Here is a 23,242-nt window from a genome sequence, read left to right as displayed (position 1 = left end):
TGTATTGACTTTGTGGTAAATTAAGATGAATCCATAAGACAGAAAGTACCTTTTCTCTGGGTAAGAGAAACATTGCATTCCTTAATAGTTTCCCAATCCCATTGATATGCAAACAACACGGCTTTTTCAACTGCCCTGGCAAATAGTGAGAATTTTTCTTCTCCAAGGCTCAAATACCTAACCGTACGTGTCCATTAGTACAGAGATGAGCTGGCTTTTTCTATTCATTCAGTCTATAAAGGGAGCTAAGCGGTAGAGGATTGTGGGAGTAAAGCAGACAATGAAAGCATCAAAAAGTGCACAAAAAACTTTGTTTCAAAATTTGCCATTAGTGATTTTGTGATTTACACTGTTGTTAACAGTGATGGACGAAATATATATGCTACATACTATACTTTAAAGGCTGGGTTGATACGTTTTTTTTAAATGCTCACCAAGGCCGCATCTATTCATTCCGAGTGCGCATCAAATACATTTCTTTTGTGCTTTTTATTGGGTAGCCGTAATGACACTACATTCTATTTTGCCCGGTGCTCATCACAATAGATCAGGTTTTCACGCTGTGAATGGACACCTAATGGATTGTTGACTGGAATAAAGCCAGTCTGGGATCCCTGGGCTTTTCCCTTTCCCAGCATGACCAGTCTGAATCTGGTTAATTTGAGAAAACACAAGACATTTTTATGTATCTCCTCCATTTTAATGAGGGGCCCCTTAAGAAACAGATGGTGCATTAGTTGAGACAAACTCTCGCTGACATTGGTGGAATTCGAACAAACAATGCAACATGGCTGGAACAGTGCAGGGTTCTCTCTGTAGATTATATAGTCCACATTGTTTCATGAGCAACACTGGAATTTCCCCCCTTTTTATTAAATGGACATAGTATTTGGTGGCCCCCAAGGAGGAGTGGAATATGAATCCAAAGAAGAGAATTTACAGCTGGCTCTGACTGGTGGGTTTGTTGTGCCAGCAGTAAAGATGCTGACTTGTTTGCTTTGAGCCCCACTTTACGTAAACCCTCAAAGGTGCATCCAAAATGTGCACATGCATGGTTTCTTTCACACAAACTTTCTGCATTTGCAAAAGTGCACATTTTTATGTCAACAATATTTATATGCCTACTCACCATTTTGACATTGTCAGAATTAGATGAGTCTTATACGTTTTGTTTGAACTCCACTTTTGATTTGGCTTATAGTGACTTGTAAGTCATAAGCGATTTTTTTCATGAAAATATTCACTGACCCTTAGAATTCAACATGACATGTTTTGCTGCTGTGCCTTTAAGACTTCAGTGTAAACACACTCATTACATATAAAATAAGGTTGTTGTTTTTTTGGTGCTCAGGCTGACTATAGATATGCTGTTGAGTCCACCACACAACCCAAATGCCCTACAAACTGTTAACATAAACCTAAAATGATAAGGGACCTTGTTAAAAACAGAAAGCTGCTCGTTTCTAATGTTGGCATCCTTCAGGGTGACATGCAGAGCCGCTACGTACACACATCTAGGAACAGCGCTAGGTTAGTTTGGGAATAATTATATTTTTGATGTTTAGGAATAAAACTTAACTATTACTTAACTGTGACTGGGTGGACCAATTTTGTAAGCACCTCACAGACATTGCCGACATGTAGTACAAGTTGCGAAAGTTTGTAATGAGCCAATTTCACAGCTTAGTTTCAAAGATCTAAAAGAGACTATATTTATAGTACAGAGAACTCTTTTATTTCAATAGATCAAAGAAAATTCGATTTTTCTTCATGTTATGACCCTTTAAAGTTGCTCAATTTCTTACGGTAGTATGATATTCAAATTGTTAAAGCATCTTTTGTTATGCAATGCATAATACTGTTTCGGCTTAAACATGCATTGTTTCCTTCCCTTCGCACCTGAATGGAGGTTGACAGCTGTGTGCCTTTAGTCAGGCAAGACCGCAGCCCGAGTTGGTGCGTAATGACAGTAATTAGCAAGATGAGCAGTGACATGTTTAGCGGATGCTCTGCGGTAGGTGTGCGAACACTTGAATGTGAAGTACAGTGAGCTGCCCCCAACTGCAGACGGGGAGCTCAATCAGCCAAATCGCTCTTGGCCCTATTGTACTATTTCATCCATTTCCAATGAGTCAGCCACAATTACTAATGCCATCCTATATATAAATTCCCCACCTGCTTGCACAATGCACCCCGATTATGACCTCGTGATGTTAATCTAACCCCTTCAAGAGGACGTTTCCCACAAGAAATTGAATTACTATTTATGTTTTTAAAAAGCTACCAACTGTCACGATGGTGTAGCCGTTAAGGACGAGGACGATCGGAAATATTGATGTTGCTGAGTCTGGTTGTACATATGTGCTCACTTGATAAATGGGTCAAAGGAATTGTGCTGAACTGTGACAAACTGAACCGTAATTGTTATTCCGCGCAGCATCTGTTATGCGCTCTGCTGATCGTAGCAATATGTGATGGAGTAACTGGACGCTTTTGGTCGTAAAGCACCCCTCACAGGTGCACGTCCCGCATCAGGAGCCATGTGAAATAGATCAACCGCAGACCAACACAGCTTCAGCAACCTCCAGTTTCCTTAAAGCATCCACAGCCGGTTTAGTCAAGAACAACTTTCTCTGAGCAGCGGGAGTGAAAACTTGTTCTGAAGAGCATGGATCTGAATGTTTTATAGGAAGAGATGCTTGGGGCCTGAATACTAAATTTAAGTGCATTAGGTCACTGGAATAGCCACATAAAACAATGAACAAATAAATTTAAGGTTATGATGATGCTGCTTTTTCATGCTCTGCTGAGACCCTATTGATTTTCAAAGAGATTTTTTATGGGTCTCCAGCAGTCTTGCCGGCAGGCGGCAACACTAAAACCGGTGCATCTGAAAACACAGAAACATTATGCAGAAGACTGAATGTTCATCATTTTAAACGTAGCACTTAATTCTCAACTGGTAGGTCAGGGCTTTGTTCCGATAGGGTTGCAAATGGTAGGGAAATAAACAATGTTAAATGCTAATTATAACATGCATGGTTGCGAAGCATGGACACTTAGGAGTGCTGAAGAGAAACAACTACTTGTATTCGAGATGGCAGCACTTAGAAAACTACTTGGCGTCCGCTTCATAGACAAGATGAGAAACAATGACATCAGAAAGGCCCTCAATCAGATAGAAACCATTGTGCAAAAAGTACATGAAAGACAACTTGGTCATGTTTTCGTATGGATAAAAACAGGATTGCCAACATCGCATTGAACGGAAGAGTAGAAGGTACCATAAAAAGAGGACGTCCAAGAACAACGTGGATGTCATCAGTGTTGGCGAGATACGCTGTTGGACAACAAGTTCTAATGAGAATGCCACAAGATAGAGACAGATGGCCTTTAGTGTCGACTCGTGTGAGAGCCTACGTGTAATAAACTGCATGGAGATATGGCGAAGAAGAAGATGCAGCTAGCCATAAAATCTTGCATTGTTTGAATGGCAAAATACAGATATTTATGAAATTATTTAGCTTTATATGTAGTAGTAACTTAGTATCACTCTGTAAGTCAGGTTAATGAATGTTCAATGATATCCAGGTTTAAGAATGCATCACTTCTTTAATCTTTTCAGACCCCATCTGTTTCATATTGAAATAATCAACTTCTTGTGCCTTAATTAATGGTTTATATAGTATGTTACCATAAAATGCGTCATATTATTTTTTGCCATAATTTGGGGTAAAACTGCGCAAATTCTCCAGACCACCATAAACATGCAAATAAGGTGTGAAGGGAGAACAAAGAAACTTTTCTCCCGCTCAAAACTCGCACCTCTGATTGGCCACTTCACCAAAGATGGGCCTTAAGAGTTCCCTTCTAAGGAACATCTTTGCTCATTACATTGTGAGACAAACACTTTCTGAATTTCTGGCAATTTTTTTCAAGTTACCTTCATTCAAATTTCCCACGGACCGAACAGATCTCCGGAATAACTCAATAAAGCTTTCGCCTTCAGCTTTCAGGAATTGGTTAAAACCAGTTATAATTAATAATAGACATATATTTCCCTTTTGAGCTAATTTGCTACACATCCAAAGGTCCTTTCCAATACCCAAGGACCCATTGGCATGAAGTAGCTACATTTTAAACATGTCTATTCCTATCTGTATACACAGCCACACACTTTGTGTTTCAGATCCAAGCCTCACGCCAAGGTAAAGTTCCGTTCTGATATGAGAGGGACTCCGACGCTGGATGATTATTAAGGTACAGAGATAGGCTCATTCGGACTCTGCCTGAGTGCATGAGGGATGTGAGGACGAGTTGGCTAGTACTGGATTAAAGATTGTATCGCCATCAGAGGCAAAGCATAAGAAATGATTGGCCAGATAGCCACTGAAGCCTTTCCCGCCAGAGATAGGGAGTCCGCGACAATTTATAATAGAGTACAGGTACATGTGTGAGCACATGAACAAGGAGGGTAACTGATATGTCCCTGCAATCAGAAACGTCATTCGTGCCCCTACAGATTTTTGAGTCGAATAGATATTCGGAGCGCTTCTAGTGTGATGTTTTTTCAAGAAAACTAACATTTTCAGTGGCTTTCATGTCAGTTTGATTGATTGATTGACAGACAGGACTGTTTCTGGTACCTGGTATAAAAAAAACATGACACCATGCCTGCAGTTTCTTGTTTTTAATGTGTTTTCAGAGGGAAGGTTTTTCTTTAATGATAATCTTAATCTTTAAAAATATTTTTAACCTTAAATTATTCACGGTAATTCAAATGAGGCAGTTTATCACTATTTTACAGGCATTGGAAAGTGCTAATTGATTGTTCCTTTCAATGTTTGACACAGTGAGATGTCAAGGACTGGACATTATCATATGCACTCACTCTTAGAAAGATGAGATGTGAGAGGGGAAATAAGGGTTGAAACGGCATGTCTTCACGGAGAAGGCCTGCCAGAACCTTTTAGCCTGGCACTCGTCCCTCTCACACTACGCTGATATAGTTGTCGCCGGAGGATGTTAGTTGACACACGCGTGTGTGTGTGTGCGCGTGTGTGTATTCTCTCAGAGCAGTTTTGAGCGAGTGGCTGTACAAGTTGATCGGCTTCATTGAAGTGCTGTTCACAGTAGTTCCCATGCTGATCCATTGTTGTTGTCAATTAGGCATTGATCTGTCTTTTCACTCCTCAAAAATCAAAGCCATTTCAGGAAGAGGCTCATCTGCTCTAATAGTTAGCTTTATGATTAGCAATTTTATCACCCAGCAATTTTCTGTCTTGTTCTATGTGCTTGCCGAGTGGAAACTGGCCATTAAATAGAGCCCCAGTCAGGGTGGCTTAGATATATTAGGAATAACAGTGCAAATTAATCCACAAGTCATTGCAGTTATATAATCCACTCACTATGTTAATTACTTGCTGTTTTCCCTGGAAAGGAGGTTTATGGGAAGGGTCATTAAATGGCTCAGAGCGATTGACCAGTTTTAGGTTGGTGTGTTTGTGGGCCATCACTGACACTGTCGGTTTCAAGCAACTCAGTTCATAACCGATCAAAGCAATCTTCATAGATATATGTGAGTGTTTGTGTACCCATTTGATCTTCTTATTATGCGTAGTAGTTGTAGCACACAAGTGTTTAACCTTTTGATTCTTGTTTTAAACCTCAATACATTTGTTTAGGTTTAGGCTTAAGAAAAGAAAAATAAACAACAAAGATGCTTATTAGTGCATTTATGATTTCTATTTTTAGCACTGTTAGTGATAAAGTGTAAAATCCAAGATGACTGCCGTATGGGAGAGTGCAACATAATCAAAGAATAACAGATATCAACTTATATTTTTTTTATTATTCTTGTTATTTATATCATTGCAAAATGTAAACCATATTATAAAGTTAAGTCAAGTCAAGTCATCTTCATTTATATAGCGCTTTTAACAATGTAGATTGTTTCAAAGCTGCTTTACAGAGATAAACGTATATTTTAAGGTAACATATTGTTTTGGCTTCATAGCGGTTCTTGAATAAAGTTATTTTCCAGCTAAAGTTAGTTTTGATTAATTCACTTCCGTCGAAAGGATAATTTGTTATTAAATTAGGGGCCGCTAAGACGACACCGTTCTCTTTAAACAGACTTTAAACGCGAACCTGTGAGAACATATCACCACATAATCACACATTATCACGCTCAAGCATAGCGTTAGTTCTGCAGGTCACGTCAGTCAAGCTCGCATTAGCTGACTCTCAGCTGATCCACGTCTACTCATAGGAATACAACGCTTATCACAGCATCCATATAAAAGGTCAATCTGTATTATCAGCCGCTCATCACATTGCTCAGGATATAATCACCCTCCTCCATCCCCAGATCCTCCTCTCGTCCGGTCACGACTTGGCCTTCTGATTACCCTTCTAATCAGACTAATTTCTCAAATTATATTGTACTGTACATTAAATATTGAACATAAATGATATCACTCCCTGCTCTTATACTAGGCTGCAGTTCTTGCTCAGAACAGAACCATTCCCCCAATCCAGACTGTATGCTAATTGGCAATCATCATTGATGATAGTGGTCCTGACAGAAAGCTTTACATACAATATACTCACATAAAGCGAAATATACTATATGGTACAGTAACTATAACTATATGTCTAAGCTTCTAAATGCAACTATAAGGCATGAATATATTAAAGAGGCCATATGACCTTTTACAAAGTTTCGATTTTGTTTTTGGGGTTTATTAGAATAAGGCTTTCATTTTCAAAATACTACATTTTTCACATATTTTACATTGTTGCAGCACCTCTTTTTCCAGTCTGTCAGTATCACTCTGCAACAATCAACAATGCAGCTCACTGATGATGCGTCGTCGGAGAAACTAACCTAACTAACCACTGTTTTCTAGAAACCGTTGTAACTTGGTCGCACCTCTGTTGTTTAAACCACATTGGTTCAACAATATATATGATCTATTCTAAAGTTCACTTGTTATTCTAACAATAATGATTCTTAATGCACCCCTGTTTAATTCCAGTCTCTATGAAGCCCCTCCTTCCGAAAAGTGCTCTGATTGGTCAGCTGGGTAAGAATTATTTAAATGAGGAGAATTGTGACGTGCATTCCTGGAAGAAAACTCAAGACTACAATACAAATTGTACTCTATTTTTGATTGAATCTTATGCTAACCAAGGCTGCATTTATTTAGTTTCTTTCAAAAACCCTAAAACATCTTTAATTATTCCAAACTTTTGACCGGTAGTGTGTAGTTTTATAGCAAGCAATATAAAATTATCATTTTGTAATCTTTTCATTGAGCTTTTCTCTCCAAATATGTGTCTGTATGTGCTGCTATTGTATTTCAAGGCCAAGCGCTGTGTAATAATACAGTCTGAGGTCGCTCATAGTAACAGTTACAAGGGATTCCCTGAGCTTTCCTGGGGAGCAAAGACGTGATAGATGTGAATACCTCTGTCTGTTCCCTACACTAAAAACAGTTCTTTCAAAACAAGTAGTTGGGCTACAGATACACACTCACACACAGGCAGTCAAACAGCAAGTCTCTCACGATTGGGGCATTTCATACCAGTAATAGATGTTTGCTACACTCAGAGGGAATCGAGAAGGCAGACGACTCACATTTGTACATGCAGGCATGAGGCCCGGCAGTAAATGGAGCTCATAATGGCCAGAACATGTTTGGAAGGGCATCTAATGAGAAAGCCCATTAGGTATTAATAGTATTTTAAAGGCCCGGGGAGAGGGATCAGGAGGGATAGGAAAGCTTTGCCTATTGGATACCAGACAGAAACTGAGGCGCATTTTTGGGGTTTATTTAAAATTATGAAATGGTATGAAGTGTAATTACAGTAAAAGTAAATATTAGATGTAGCCTTTGTCCATTCCGGATTAAATGTTTTTTGATTTGACCAGATTTATCTTAATACCACAAAAAAAAAAAAAAACACTAAATGAAATTGCTCCTCCATTATCATTCTGAGATAAAACACCTTTTAAGGTTGATTCATCTAAATCCAGATTAATCAGACAGCAGAAGCTGTGTTTCTCTCAGATAGTCTTCACCGCCAGTGGTCCTCTTTAGTCTTCCACACTGCCTACGTCCTTTGAAGCTGCATTAGCTTTCACCCAAGACACTGAAGGGTTTTTCAGCAGCTGGAACGGTGGGTCGAGGTCATAGGTTCGGCTCGTTCTTTCTCTGTAGAAGGGGAAAGAGAGGTTTCTGGATGCATCCCCTCTCTTTTACTTCCCACCAGACTCAAAGGATGCTGGGAAATGATTAAAGACAAGATTCAGATGAAAGCGATCACTGAAGGTAATAGACTGTAAACTCTCTGCACCGTGGGATGTCCTTTAGAACCGTTTTTGGTTTTGCTTGCTTTTAATGGAATGTATTAAGGTTGAATGTGTATAGCAGGGTTGTAGCATATGGATGCAGAAATGCAATTTGAATTTGAATGCAAGGAAGTTAAATGAATTGAAATCCAAAGAAGTTTTATATATATAAAAGCAAAGTTTTTCTAGACAAACTTTAATGCTGGCTTGATAAAGTCCTTGTTTGAAAGTGCACAATAAACATTTCTTATTGCTATTAATAAAAAAAAACAGTGTTGCTGCTTAATATTTTTGTGTAAACAATTTTCAGGATTCTTTGATGAATAGAAAGTTCAAAAGAACAGCATTAATTTGAAATAGAAATATTTTGTAACATTATGTATTTACTGTCACTTTTGATCAGTTACATCCTTGCCGAATAAAAGTGTAAATTTCTTTAAAAAAAAAAAAAAAAAATCAATCTTACTGATCCCAAGCTTTTGTCTGTATATGGTAGTCCCTTATTTTGCCATTTATTTGAATACAAACATTATTCAGGATTGTAATTTATTTAACATTTAATTTTCAAACCCTCAGTTTGCTTTTCATATTTCTTTCACATTTACATTCTCTTGTGCCCCTATCTGTTCATCTGGGCATTCCTCATTTTTTCAGATGTGTGGCAAGGGTCTGAATTTATCATGGCGGCCAGCTTTGAAACTAACAAAATCACAAACAAATGAAAGGAGGGATCGATCGCAAGTGTCTCCCAGAATGATGAACTGGCACTTCTGTGAAAAATCAATGGCTTCTCTCTCCACAGGTCTGATGTTGTGCTTGTGACTGAGTGCGAGCTCTTGTTGGCCTCAATTCTCCCACCATCTTTTCTCAAATTATTAATTCAAACCATAATGTTTGTCTTTTTTTATTAAATTCCTCTTTCAGTCTTAAATACATGCCAATTTGATTTGTGCAGAAAGCCCCCAACACTAATAGCACATAGGATAAGCCATATAAGTGAGTGCAGCTGGATGTATTTACAGTCGTATTGACTTTCGTCTGCCTTTATCTGTCTTGCTTTGTGTGGCACTTGCTTATTGGCTGCATGTCTAAGAAACTCTATTGATCTGCTATATATGTTGCATCTCTGTGGGCAAGCCTTTATTAACAGAATCCATAAAACAGACGCATGGCATTCCCACAGTGTGCTCAGATCTCCAGAATCTTTTTTCATATCATTCATAATTCATGTGTAACCCTTTAACCTCAACCTCAGCGTAACATGAATACATTATTGACTTTGCTTCTTCATCACACTGTAGATTAACTAGTTTGCTATTCTGGGTTCAAATATAATTGCACATGAAATGAAAGACATGTTATTTTATGTTTTTTTTTTTTTTATTATTAGCTTGTCTGGTAAGCCATCTTGATAGTTAAAACATCTTGACAGCATGTGCATAAAGATATTTTTCTGAGACACAAAGAAATGGTCAATGTGGGTCAGGGCCGGAGTGGGGACACTTTTCAGCCCGGGAGATTCAGGCCCAAGACCGGCCCACTTTTTCCATGGTGGCATTTTTCCAAATTAGCATTTTTTCCAAATTGGATAAATGAAGTTACAGTTCAGCTCTTACTATTGTGTAGTTTGTATTAATACCATGGTTCAACAAATAATGTAAAGGTTAAATAATAATTCACAGAAGAAGTTAACAAAAAATATTCCACTATTCCAGAAGAATAGGTTGATAAATTAACAAAAGCAGAAAGAAAGAAAGAAAGAAAGAAAGCATTTAAAATGTATCCCACTCTTTAAAGAGGCATATTGAACTAATGTTTACAGTTCTGCTGCTCAGAAGCAACAACAAATTGCATAAAAAAACAAGGTCATTTTACTGCATACACAGATCAAGCATGAGTTTTGTTATCAATATTAAATTGCATAATATTTGCAAAGTCTATGAATCGCCATGACATGTATTGAGTGATACAAAAAGGCTAATATTAAAATATTTTAATTAACTTTTATATTTTGCTTGTGAATGGGTTGACAACGATACAACGGTATTAGCCGAATAATTACGTTGCAGCGTTGCTATTTGCTAGGCCTATCTCTCTTTACCTGCTTGCCACTTGTGTTTGTCCTCTTGAAAATAAATCTGTAAGTTTGGCACATTTGGCAGCATTCTCCTCCAATGCCTTTCTTTTTTTCAACCTGGCTTTTTCAGCCCCTCCTGGCCTCTTCCTCCCATCCATCATCCCTGACGCGTACCGTTACGGTAGGGCCGGCCCAGCTATCGGTACCTGAGAAAACGTTTTGGAAAAGACGCGCTATGGACCCAACCAACTATATGGGAGGGGAGAACTGCCTCACATGGAACAACCCAGAGGCTGCGCACTGCGGTGTCCGAATGCGGAACGCGTGTAGCCTAATATTGTAACTAACGTGACAAATGTAAAAAAAATGTTTAAAAAAAATTATCGACCGGCCCAAAAGTGAAGCGGCCCACCGGGGAATCCTCCCGATTCTCCCGATTACCCACCCCGGGCCTGATGTGGGTTGAAGCTGACAAATAAATGGTTCTGAGAAGATAGCGGATAACATTATGCACCTTTTTCTTTTGTATGGCACTTTAGTAAAGTTCAGCGTTCAGTAATAGCGTTTTTCTTTCCTTCCTTCTAAAGGAAATCAGCCTATAGTCCCAATTTGACAGCAGACCTATCTCCGATTTTTGTATTTGTGTGCGCACACACGAGAGAATTGAAAGGGAGAGAGAGTGAGAGTCTGTAATGACGGTGAGCCTGTCAGTTATGTGAGATAGAGGGAAATCTTTGACAGCTTGAGAAAGTTCCTTCAGTTTCATCAGTGGTGGGAAAGCATGCTGTCACGGGGAAATCTACAGGCTGAAACAGGTATCCATCACAGAGAGAAAATGCAGAGCGACACATGTGAAAATGCTATTTCCATCTAAAACAATAGCAGAGGACACCAGAAAGGAGATCTGTAATATTCCATCTTCCAAACATCCTTCCATTATGATGTTAGAGTTTGCAGGAAGCAAAATTGTAAAAAAGGAAACGCATATAATTATTAGAAATATCTGGATTAGTCTGAAGCAGTATTGAGGAGTACCAACGCATTAGCGCTACTAGCTTAAGTACATTTGCCAGTAGGGTGACAGCATCTCAGTTATTTTCTAAAAAGCTTTTCCAGTAACAAGCTACCTTATACTGTACATTAAGTAGCAGTGAAGAGCAACCAAATGCTAAATTGTTGTTTTTTGTTTTGTATCTGTTTTTACTCTGACTTACTGTCACATTGTAATGTTAACTATATAGCTGTTCAGTGTGTAGACCTGAAACACAGAAGGGAATTTGGTATGACTTTATAATAAGTATACAGTAATAAAGTACTTACAAGTTATTAACAAACTATTAGTTTATAGTTTGTTGTAGTTTCTACAGTACATTATTCATATATTAATAGGTTATATGTAGTGAGTTCTTCATTCATTGTCACTGTATTAACACAATTATTATTAATTAGCTTGTAGTAAGGAATTGTTAATTGGTTATTAGGAGTAAATAGTTCTTATTCTAGATTAGGTCACAGGAAATATCACTGCATTCATATTCATTGTTATATAAAATGTCTGCAAATATATTAAACACACACACACAAAACAAAATAAAATAAAAACAAAAATTATTTTCTTTTATATTACGCAGAGGAAATAAAATCTTGAAAGGTTTAGAATAATGTGAGGGTGAGTACTGTATATGACCGGATTTGGTTGATCTGTTCCATTAGGGAGCTTAATGTTGGTTGCTACTTTTGTTCGTTGCTTGTCGTGCTGCCAACTTCATTTCAGAGTAGCTAGACTGTTACACACTTTTAGCTTGGTTGTTGTTTGCCACTGGTTTGTAGAGGAAGACATCTCTCACATTGAATTACACTGGGCAAAATATCCACATGGATTTACAAATTCCCTGAAGCAAGGTCCAAAGCTAATTAAAGTCATACAGTGTGAAAACAAATCAGAGGGAGATGAGTGTGTAAACAGAGGTCAGTGCTTCTTTATCAAACAAAGACAGTTAATTGGGTCAGAACTGTTCTGCTAACAAGTCACAAAAGTTTTTCTTATCTGGAACTCAATGTGCGACTATACAGTGTAAGGAGAAGCATTTCTTTTATTACTGCAGAATGATCCAAAAATAGACTACACTGTACTTGAACCTTCGGTGAAAATATCCTGAAGCCAGTGCCTATCAAGAACACCTTCTCTTTTTAGGCATTTTAAGGCATCATGCAGTCGGTGGAACATAGACTGTTCCAAAAAGTAAGCAACTTAATGTTACTTCCTAAGGAAGATTGTCGTAGCCAATTTTATAACAACCATCCTTCATGGAGAAGATAATCAAATGCATTATAACATGTTCAGTGAAAAAAAAAGATCTCAAAAGAAATGAGTCAACAGAAAGGACATTACAAAAAAACATGCACTACCGTTCAAAAGTTTGGGGTCGGTAAGATATTTTAATGTTTTTCTCTTATGTCTCTCAGGATAATTCTAAAATGTTATTTATTCCTGTGATGGCAGAGCAGAATTTTCAGCATCATTACTCCAGTCTTCAGTGCATGATCCTTTATAAATTATTTGAATATGCTGATTTGCTCCTCAAAAAACATTTCTTATTATTATCAATATTGAAAATTGCATAATATTTTTGTGTAAACCATTATACTTGTATTCAGGATTCTTCGATGAATAGAAAGTTAAAAAGAACAGCATTTATTTGAAATAATATTATTTTACAATATTAAAAATGTCTTATTTTAAATGCATCCTTGCTGGATAAAAGTATTCATTTCTTTAAAGACTTTTTTACTGGCTTTTAAATGGTAGTGCATTTCATTCTGAAAAGTTTCAATAAAACATTGTTCAGTGCCAATGAAATTGCGTTGAATATTCCACGCAATATTTTCAAGTTGCTTAGAGAGTATTACACCACTAACTTGGCAACATGCTAACATCAAACATGATTAAAATCACAAAGTTGAGTCTCCTGTGCAGAACAATTCCCAATTGCTCTCTTATGAGGTCCCATGATGGTTGTATGATGACAGCTGCTCACTATGTTTTGAAACCGAGCTCTTGTCTTCAAATCACAATATTAATTTCAGTGGTTCAAATGAATGGCACTTATATCCACTAGCATTCAAATCAGATCATGTTTCATTTATTTCTATAGTATTTCTGTGTCTTTTAATAATCGCTTAAAAAGCAATAGACTAATTCAGAACCGAGTAAATGAGACATAATAATCAGCACCACGGACAGCTCCCTCCATCCTCACAGACTCTCTTATATGTATTGTCTTACATTATAGTAGATTTTACTTATATAATAAATACTTACATAAGCTCACACACAATATTAAAAATGCATTAAAATATAAATATCCATAGAATCCACCAATTCTCTTATGAAAAAACAGCGTTCAACATCTCTTTTCACATCGTTACCACATTCTCAAGTTAAGCTATTTATCATAGCTTGTGGGAGGTTTCTGTAAGTTTACCTGAGCTCTCATTGTTTAAAATCACCACTCAGTCCTCGCGCTCTTATTCACAGTTCGGCTCGTCTGCAGAGCCAACAGTAGCACTTAAACGAGGAACTCTGACCGTGCAGCTCAGGGTTATCTGTGCCTTTCAGCAAGCAGCTCCGCGGCCTTATTTCCCAGTGCTGGCACACATTTACTCTCGCCGTCACTATTGTATAGTCTTCCTCAATCTCTATTATAGGCTGACATGTTATTCTGCTAACATGTACGCATATTCCTTTTTCAGATCAAACCCTGAAGGTTGTGTTAGGCATGTTTTTGTTCTGATTGGCATGGAGGAATACAGGGTTGGATGTTCATATACATCATATAGAGATCTGTTTTATAGAAATGCATTTAGACATCAAAAGGCCATGAATGGATGAGATCAAGGATAACATGTTGCTGAAAAGACAGCATCCTAAATGACACTGAACCTCATAAGTGACTAATTAGGGACCGCATTAATATAATTTTGCATGAGAGACTTGACTAGTAGTTGATTTCATTGGAGTTTGACCATATATTTATTAGCAACATATATGTTGTTAAAAAAAATGTGTGACAGCTTCTCGAACAAGAAAAAAAAATTGAATTAGCTCCATAGGCACCTCGCCAGTTCTGAGTCTGGTATTTTTATTATTTTTTTGTATCCATTTGATGCACTGCCTTTTGCATAATATATAATAGTTTAGTACTAAGTATATTCAAATGAAATAGTAGGTTCTAAAACACAGCACTTTTGTCAAATTCAGGATTTGAAAAATGTCAGATGGATGCTCTGAGAAAGCCTAACAAATAGGGCTGGGAATCGATTAAAAAAATGAACTAATTAATTGCACAATTCGCTGAAATTATTTGCAATTAATTGCATTTCCCCCAAGCTTGTAATCATCCATATTTAAACGTAGAATCACCTAATTCAATTAAACAACGCAGAAGGAACAGAAAATAGCCCTATATTAAAATGATATTAAACATCAATATATTATTCTTCATTCAGTTCCTTGCAACATAATCAGATTTGAACAGATTGTTTATTTATTTTTTTCACCCGCTAAATTCCCTCCTACTCACTCGGATGTACGTCATTGCTTACGTTGCACGAGTGCCCACTTCTGACGAGATCTGTGGTGACGTCACAATCGTACTGCATGGTGGGACATATAGGTGCCTGAAGTGTACATATGAAGTAGACTCGCTCCCGAATTGAGGGAACGAGGGTCTGTCCATATAAACTTCCCTCGTCCACTTCACGAAGTGGAACGCACTTCAAAATGGCGGCAGGGATTCCCCCGAGGGGAAGTGCTTAGGGAAGTTTGCAAGTGCGTGTCTAAAAGTGGACTGGAATGCAGCACGCATCGCAGAACACGGAGGGACGGAGCAGCATATATCCGGCTTATATTTTCTGCCTTTTTTCTCTTTCGGCCAAAAACCGAAAATGCCATTTTCGGCGGCCAAAATTTCGATGCTTCTATGATATTTGAATTCAGCTTTGCTAAATGTACACAGCATCTTTGTTTAGTCAAACTCGCCATCAGGCAACTTTTTAAATGCAAACATTCCTCCTAAAACTCCACCCTTGTCAATTCTCCATCATGACAGGGTGACTTGGTTCGGCACACTCACAATAGCAGCCGCAACAGGAAGTCATTAAAACGAGGCAAAAAAATGCTGCATCAATTGCGTTATTTTTTTGAACACGTTAAACATCTAACATTACATTGAAGAACTTGGCAACTTTTTTAACTTAATAAAACTGTCTAGAAATCATTTGGATGGTTTCCCCGCTCCCCCCAGCGTTCCCAGGCGGAAAACCACAAACTGCTTTATGGTTGATAACAGAATACAAAATGTACATGTCAATGTTCTATGATAATGTGTATGATGTATTACCCAACTCGGTAGACATAACTCCACACGATAAAGTTGGCTTGCTCCGATCATAACAAATGCACATGAGCACTGGTTGAAAGGGGGAGGAGGGTGCCGCAAGTGAGATTTTTACGACAGTGTTGTGAAATATACGCCCCACAGCTGTAGGGAGAGCTCGTGGGGAAAACATGCGACAACAAAAGTGAAAATCAGTGAATAAATGACTAGAGTTGCCGAGTTACACGTTCTGCTTTAACGTGTTAACCCCCCCAGCTCTACTAAAAAATAACTAACAAGTGGCTATAACCCTTGACTCTGTCATGGATGACCTGACTTGATCCATGACTCTCATCCTGATTTCTGTGATTGTGTAACCTCATATATTTCCCCTATGAGACAGTGTTTTGATCTCTCCATATGATTGATAGAATCCACAATCCATTATAAAAATGTAATCCAACAATGCATTTGTCAATATAGATGCATAATCCACTGGAATCGTTGCATCGCATTCTAGTCCATGCATGCAAATGGTCAAGTTCCCGTCACTTGTGTAGTAATATATGTGCATAATGATGGCCGGTCCACTTTCATCTCAGCACATGAAGCCCAACAGTGGAGTCACAGCTGCTCAGCTTATTAGCTCATTGAATTAGACCAATCATGAGCCAAATGGAGGGAAGACCGGACAACCATCACACAACGCTTATAAATCAGTCTTACACTCTAATGGAACACGGCTGCTTCAGCTCTTATTATCCAGATGATCCGGCCACAGCAAAAAGTTTTCACAGAAATGTTTGGCTAGATCGGAAGGAAACTGGAGATGGTCTCCAAAGGCAGGAAGCTCATTTAGTTCCAATGGAGGAATGCAGTCCCTAGAAAAAGGGGCCAGCTTTCTTTAAGGTGTTTTATCGGAAATGCTAGCTTTACTTCTGGGGCGGTCGATGACCAACAGAGCAAGCGGTCATCGGAAAGTGTCGTAGTGTTTATCCCGACTCGCTACATTCCTGGTGCTGGCTAAAGCCCCCCTCCCCCCTCCCCCTTGTCTCACCACTGACTGAGAACACACCATTAACAGAGCCACAGCTTGACAAGAAAAATGAAGAGAGCTATTTTCTGTGGCCTCGAGTGCCAGGCTGAATAATGAGCAGACATTCTTTCTCTCTTCCCCCTCCATGGATTCACTCCTCCTTGTGAAGACCCAGTCAGAGAAGAGTGTTTCTGTCTCTTCCCTCCCTCCCCCACCACCGTCTCGCTCTCTCTTCCTGTGCCCTCCCTGATCTGTGGCTTCTTTTCCTAGGAAACCAGGGCAGGAACAGACTGTGTGTGCACATTCAAGATCTCTTAGTGGCGAATGAGATAAATGTCTAGTGTTGTCTGATTTATGGATTTGAAGATCAGGTATTTTGCATCCAGAAATGCACAAGCATTCATAATGAAATCAAAGTAGGTGTTTTATTAAATAAGAGTCTTGTTTAGTGCATTGTTTCGATCAGGTCAGGGATGTGTGGGCCTGCCCACAGGAAAGAAACATCACAAATGAGATATCTTAAATATCTATGTAATTATTTCTCATAGACAGCAATGACATTGAATTGAGAACAGCTGGAGTTGAGGTCAGGTTCACAGTAATCCTACTCTAGTGTGTCTCGGCATCTCAAATTCATCTCAAATTGTGTTCAAATTGCAGCACGCTGAATCAAATTATTTCAAAACTAAATTACGAGCACTATGCTATGCACATTTTATATGTTTAATTTAGAATTATAAGAATGCACAATATTGGCTATTGACTGTATTAGAGATTTTGTTATTTAATTTATTTTTAAAAAGTACGGTACTTGCTACTGCCAATACACACACAACACGCTGCTGTGAGCAAATAAGACATGCTGCTGTGTGCAATATAGTGTACATGAATTACCCGAAGCAGATCTATACAGGTGGAGCTGGGGAAGGTGGAGGGGTTTATGAAAGCACACTTCAACCGCTACAGCAAATGCTGACCAAGTATTTGAAGGTTGAGCAGCGAGCTCATTGGCTACTGATACAGCAGGAACCAATCAGCTCTGCCCTATAGAGAACGATGTGATTGCAAGCGCATTGAGTTAAGGACCTATCAGAATATATTTTTTTCATACGGTACCTTATATAATTTTGTAATCTCTAAATTAACTTGATTAAAATGAAATGATTTATTTTACATAATTTTTTTAGTATTGTATTTTTATTTATTTTTAATTAGTACAATTTTAATATCAGCCATATATCAGTTATTAGCCACAACATGACAATAGTTTGACTTTTTAGATCAGAATTGTCAGTGAATCCTTATTCTGTGTCCGTAATGCATGTCAACAATTGAATCATTCTCCTAAGGAATATGAGGAGAAACATCTGAGACAAAGTTGATCATTTAAATGAAATGAAAGATTTTCTTCAAGTGAATGAGCAATATTTTTTCCTTCCGGTTGTATTGACAGAGTTTAGTGAGTATATACACCACAAAGGTTACAACACACAAGTTCACGCATACAAACACGAAGAAGAGGGCATTCGTCAGATCCTATGTCCTCAAAGTGGCTGTGTTCTCTTCAGACACCTCTTCCCCAACCCTTGAGTGCTAATAAAATGACGAGAGGACCCGTCTGCTGTGCAGGCAGCGTGAATTCACAGACAGAGAGCCACCGATGAATCGCCATGGGTGTTTTTTCTTCACTGTGTTCATATTAGACCGCATGTACAGATGTCTGAGTGTGTTCAAATGTGAATTTGCTTTAGCGTCTGTGAATCATGAATGCAGCTGTTCATCTCTTTCTCCTGTGTAAACATGTTGTTTGTGTTAATATTTGTCTCCGAACGAGTTGGGATATGAGCGTGCTTGCACGAGGAAAAGGCAACTGCAGCAGTAATAGTTCAGCTGACTGTGAGCTTGGGCATTGGGTTTGTGATGTATGGTTATGGCCATTCATTGAGAGCCAATTAGGCCTCCTCTGTTTGTGAGAACTATGGAATCCCATAATGCACTACTCTCCAGAGCACCCACGGCGGCTGCCTCCTCCAAAGGAAAAATAACAGGAAATAGAATTCTCAACCAGAAGATTCATGTTTACTCACTCATCACACTCACACAAGCTGCAGAAAATGAGCAATGTTCTTCTCTTCTGTCTGTTTCACATAGATAACAAGCCATTTTCTATGGATCCATTGATCGTCGTCTTCTCAAACCACACGGCTCGCTCCTACAAGCACACCTGAGTCCTGCAAAGCAGGTAACTTGTTTCATTTAATTTTTTTGCCCTTGCTTTTTCATTCTTTTGGAGTCCAAAACCTGTTGAAACCCCTTTTAATTTGCACCACTACCTTCCTTTAATCTCCCATTGTGATTTACAAAAGCAGGGGTGAGAAGAGACCAGAGGATCTCCTGTAATGCAAAACCAAGCACAGGCTTTTATCCTTTCAAACACAGGCAACAATTGTAATACGGTCTGACCTATCTTCTAATGCTGATTAGTGTGGTATTTGAGCTGACATTAAACATGGTGCTGTAATTATGCTAAAAGGTAACAGAGAGGTAAATGCAGGGAAAAGGGTCTCTTTGTTCTGATAGACTTTATATACTCTACCTGTGGGTTAAGTGGTGGACTCTACATATAAGGTTTGAGGTAAAGTAAGAAATCTCTATCTAGCCATTCACTTTTCCATAAAAGCAGTTTTGTAAGATCTTGTCTAACAGCATTATTACAAAACTTTGCGAACAAATGCAGATTTCAAAACATCCACGCATGCATATAGAAGGCTGCAAATGAGAGAATGCTGTGGTGGGCACAGTGCTAATGAATGATAGGCACTTGAAACTGTGAAGAACGATGGTACAGATGTACAGCTGGCAGAGGCAAACACCGATGTGAGTGAACATTAAAGATTCATTCAAACAGCTGTTCCTTATCCAGGACAGCACGATCCACCACCGTGTGCTCTGATTCCGAAGCTAAGAGTATGGGAAGCAAGGGTGAAATTTTTTACTAAAGCTCAGGGTATTATACAAGCAGCGGATCTGTCTGTGCACTGTCTCCAGTGATTGAAGGGTTTACCTCATACCGAAAACATGAAATCCATGGACTATAAGTTGAAAAGCAGCATTTCGAGATTTTGCGCTTGAATTTGACACACAGTAAAAGTTCAGGATCAAAAAATAAAGTTGGAGTGTACTGAGAATGAACAGACAGACCATAATAATGTCTATTTGTATCTCTGTTTTTCAGGCATTTAACTGAACTTGCCTTTGGACGTTTGGTCCCACTTTATATTAGGTGTATTTACTGTGTACTAACATTTAAATCAATCATTTGATACAATGCACTTATGTACATATATGTTTTTTTACATTGTACATATATTATTATAATTACCTGCATGTAAATATTATGTAATATTTATGTACATCTATAATTACACTGTGCCTTCCCTTAACTTTTAACTCACACTTGAACCTAACTAAACCTGTCCCTGACCTTTCCCGTATCCCAACTCAATAGCACCATAAGTGTTTTGCTAAACAAACACAAGTGCATTGTACTTATTTTTTGATGTAAGTACATAAAGACATCTAATATAAAGTGTGATCGGACGTTTTACATGCTACACTGTAACCACAAGTTCATTGTCAGTGGGAGAAAGGCAGCAGAACAGAGGCGGCACTGAAAGCTTGCCAGACTAGCAAACATAGAGATATAAATATAGAAAACTTATATTCAGAGGTGGTTTTATTCATAACAAATAAAACGCCTTTTAGCTTTTATGTGTCCAAAGAAGATATTTTGAAGAATTTTTTGTCCATTCAGTGTTATTTTGAACCAATTAAATGGACAAAAACAGTTCCTCAAAATATCTTCTTTTGTGTTCCACCGAAGAAAGAAAGTCATACAGGTTTGTAATGATATGAAGGTGAGTAAATGATGACAGAACTTCCCTTTAATAGCATGAATTGGAATATGTAATCTGTTGTGAATTTGACGTAAAACATTCTAGCTGGAAATATTCACAAAAATATTTTGACAGAAAGGCTTCTATATGAGCTTTTTTCAACCATGCATTACTATTTTCATTTTCTTTAGAGTGGTGAATGTACAAACTAACTTTAAAGTCCGCGTGAACCGGAAGTTGCAAACGACTTTTCTCAAGTGTTGTGACGCATTTCCGAGTGAAACGGAATATTGAACAGAGGGCAGGGTTTTACTTTAGCACTCCTCCTGTCCATCTCTCGCCCATAGCAGAGTAACGGTTTGAGGGAGTGGTTAAGCGATTAACCAACCCAAGCCGTCAAGCCTATGTCATCATAAAAAGAACCATTCCAGACCCGGAAGTAACTTTTCAGACTTTGATTATAGATAACTTCGGCAAACAATTTTTTTCCGTGTATTAACTTGCACAGATTAATTGTTCACCACAAGACTAGTAATATCCGCTAACAAAGTAATAAATAGGGTCAATTTTGATTTCATGCTGACTTTAAAGCATTAGTTAACAGTCGACAATGAAGTTTGCTCTTCTCTATGATTTTGTTACATTTTTTATTTGATTAAAAATTAAACAGCATTTAGCTGTTATGTGGTTACTTCCTTTCAGAGTAGTCTGTCGCTCTCTATTCCCTTAGTTCAAGGCATTCGCTATGATGAACTAATGAGTAATTTCAGACAAATGTATTTGTTAATTTTATTAGCTATCCATCATATCCAACACAGAACACATTATTTACAGTAATTGTCTCATTCAGATCAGCATGTTTTCACTTGTTAGCAGTTAGCAAAATTAATTAGTATAAGGAAAATGCTTACACACAAGAGATCGCTAGCAGAGATTAGCATGTCGTGAATTGTGTATCTTCTCAAAATCATGTCATTTGAAAAACGTGTTTTTCTTTACACTTAGCACAGTGGACTGGTTTGCATCGAATGAAAGCTCCAAATTCTCAAACTAAATGCCATTCATACAGTGTAGTTAGTTATTCACAGAAAATCTTGCCTTCATGCCCTTTTAAACAATATGAGGGTGAGTAAATTATGACATTTACATTTTTTGGGTGATCTATTCCTTTACCGAGCTTGCAGAGTTCCCATTCACCCTCACACAATTACAAAATGACAAATTCATGCATTGAGCATCATCTAAAACAATATGCCCCGTTTTGCCGACATAAAACTCACTGATGGCTTCTCTCAGACTTTACCGGATATAATCATTTCCGGGATGAAATACTTTGTCCTCTGTCCCTAGACCTTGGTGAAAGGAAAAGGCTGTTATCTGTCAACAACACAAAACACGTACCTCTCCTTGCAGAGTCTCAGCCACGCAAAATAATCAGCCAAACAGGAGAGCTACTCCCGCTGGAAATCACGGTAATAAGCCCACCATCCCCTTTCGAAATAACAGCTGGTTATGTTTTTCTAATGGAGAAGCACCATCACAAGCCGTCGCTTCTCGTTCATCAGCAGCTGTTAGCTGTGACTGGAGGTGCGAAGAGAAATCGGCATAATAATATGTGTGTGCTGTGTGCAGAACCAGATCTTCCAGTGATGAGAGCTGTATAGAGTTAAGGTCACGACCCTGCAGAAATGGTGCTGTCTCGTCACCCTCACACCTGGATTTCGAGACGGGGGCAAGGGGTCCAGGTCGGCTTAATAGTGACAACTCTCATGCTGATGATTCTGGGGTGATACATGTGATACGCACCATCTGCCGAGGGGTCAGTCTGCCCTGACAGGGCCTGTTTGAAACATGAACGTGTGTCTGCATGTGTCAGACCGAGCACTTGCATCCCTCAGGCTAATTTGGAACTGATGGAAGAGAATCAGACATATTTTCTTCTGCCATTTCTGCTCTGTGCAGCTCGGGCAATAAAATATGTTGTTGTTTTTGTCTTCAGGAGAGACAATTTTCCTGCACTACATGAAAGAATTTTCATTTTGGGGTAAAATACCCGCATTTCCCTCATGTAGTACCAAACATGTATGAGTTTCTGTCCTTTTTGAAGAATGCCTGTGTTTTTGTCCTTTTGGACCCCATTGGCTTTAATTGTATATTGACAAAAACATTCTTCAAAATATCTTCTATTGTGTTCCTCAGAAGAAAGAAAGTCATAGAGGTTTGGAATGACATGAAGGTGAATAAATTATGAAAGAATGTTCCTTTTAAAACGTGAATGGCAGTATTTAATGCTACTTATTGTTTTCAAAATTATTGACAGAATTGCTTCTTTACAAGCTTTTCTCATCCTCGTTTATACTTTATAGCAGCTACATACCAATCTCACATTCTTTAGTGTTTAAAAAGAATAAGCCAACTTGAAAGTACTAGCAAACAGTCGACAATGAAGTTTGCTTTCCTCTTCGGGTCATTTGGTAAGCTGCAGGGTGTCTGTCTTCG

General features: G+C 38.3%; 1 protein-coding gene across 2 annotated transcripts in view; it reads left to right on the top strand.

Annotated features, from left to right (window-relative positions):
* Positions 1-23,242, top strand: part of mgat4c (mgat4 family member C) — a 110,811-nt gene that overhangs the window by 34,701 nt on the left and 52,868 nt on the right. For both annotated transcript variants that reach the window (XM_079621078.1, XM_079621079.1), the window contains one exon: positions 18,999-19,089. The gene's annotated coding sequence lies outside the window, so the exon portion shown is untranslated. The remainder of the gene's footprint in view (positions 1-18,998; positions 19,090-23,242) is intronic.

This window comes from Phoxinus phoxinus (assembly GCF_949152265.1).
Source record: "Phoxinus phoxinus genome assembly, chromosome: 8".
Lineage (NCBI taxonomy): Eukaryota > Metazoa > Chordata > Actinopteri > Cypriniformes > Leuciscidae > Phoxinus > Phoxinus phoxinus.
The sequence above is the reverse complement of the archived record's forward strand: the minus strand, read 5'-3'. Positions and strand labels throughout refer to the sequence as shown.